The sequence below is a fragment of the Penaeus vannamei genome, chromosome 6, assembly GCF_042767895.1.
Source record: "Penaeus vannamei isolate JL-2024 chromosome 6, ASM4276789v1, whole genome shotgun sequence".
Lineage (NCBI taxonomy): Eukaryota > Metazoa > Arthropoda > Malacostraca > Decapoda > Penaeidae > Penaeus > Penaeus vannamei.
Window position 1 is genome coordinate 25906945 of NC_091554.1, and position 1786 is coordinate 25908730.

Below are 1786 nucleotides of genomic sequence, written 5' to 3' on the forward strand. Positions count from 1 at the left end.
GGGCGATGACGTCACTCGAGTGCTTGAGGAGGTGACGCCGTGAAGATGACGTGAGTGACAGCCCCTGGCCGGGTGGCAGGAGGAGGGCGATGGCAGGCGGAGTGTGAAGGGAGGCTTGTTGCCAGATGGAGAGAGGATAAGGGTGGAAGGCGTGCTGATAAGGGGGCTGGAGGTGAATAAGGAAGGCATGCTTATAGATGGCAAAAGGATAAGGAGGGAAAGGCTGCTGATAGATAATTAATAAGGATGGAAAGCATGATGGAAATGGGTGGAGGGGAGGATGGAAGGCAACCTGTCAGGGGGACGTAGGATAATGATTGCGGGCATGTTAGATAATGGATAAAGGATAAGGGTGGAAGGCATGTAAACAGAAGACAAACATGGAGATGGAAGGGATGCTGATAAATGGGCAAGGGGTGAGGCGCCGGCGAGGGTGGAGGGGGTGCTGGAGCAGGTACAGGCGTTGCGTCAGGGATTTTATCAGTAATAACCGCACTAATGGCCTTCAGATGTTCGTGGGCTCGGCGGCCAGCCCGTAGCCAAGGCCTTGCGCGTAGCCAGCCAGTTCTGGCTCCCGAAAACATCACGGCCATTGGCTAACTTTTTATGATTTAATTTGGGCCCATCGGGAAACACTTACTTAGTTTTATGTTGATTCCTTTTGTGGTATGCATTACATTTAATCTTGATTTATGCTCCTTTTTATTTATGTTCCTCATACGTGCATTATGAGAATAATCTTATGACGCTGAAATTCTTTGCGAATTAGTGGACTCTTGGAATGAGAAAGTAAGGTGTTTTAAGCATAATCTTTGTTATGTTATTCATGTACTTGAATTTCTCATTCATGTCTTCTAGCCACATTAATTTCAGAGCTTATATCCAATCTGTCATCATAGCGAGGAACGCGAGTGAAGTGATGTTAAAATCTCATCATTTATAATTGTAGAAGAGTATGCAGCGTGTGTGATTAGTGCGGCTTGTAATATATACACGTAATCATGAGTAAATTGGATAATTCCCGAGTGTCCATTTTTAGCATACACGAATCGGGTCTGTATACTGTTTCTCCGTCTCTGGCGCAATGTGTAATAGGCGACGTCGTCCCGAGCATTAGCGGTTACGATGACATGTGTGGCGAGTGTGTGAGCGCCGCCCCGCGCGTTCCCAGGCTTAGGACTTGTCAGGGAAGGCAGCCGCACGCGCGCTGGCCTAGGGAGACCTGCCGCACGCACACGTACTTACCGCTGGGAACTTGGCACACACCACTCGCCCTTCCCTGGCCCTCCGACGGCCCTCCTCACGCCCTTTTACCGGCCTTATTGGCTCCTTCCTCCTGCTGCCCCTTGCCTCTGAACTTTCGATCTTGCTTTCAGCAACGAATGCATTTCTCTTATTTCTTCTCAGTGATTCAGATGCGTCGCCGCCCCCTCTATGTATTGCAAGGCATCATCACTGCGGGTAAAAAATATCCACATCGAAGTTTACGACTCATTCTGCGCTATATTCCTGTTGGCCTTTATGTAATGTATAAAGACTAGTATACGTAATGCCTTAGGAAATACTCAGTGTCACTCTTTAAGTAACGCTGTGTCGCCCCGGTGCCGTTCGGGTGCTCTTGAACTGAGCTTCTGACGCTGCCTAAGGCGAGACAAGGGCGACCGTGATCCGCATGGGGTAACCAGCAGCATCCACATAGTCATCACAAGCCCAAGTATCACGACCATCATGATCATGGTTATCTTCACCAACCCGCTACGACCATGATCATGGCTAGATTCATTAT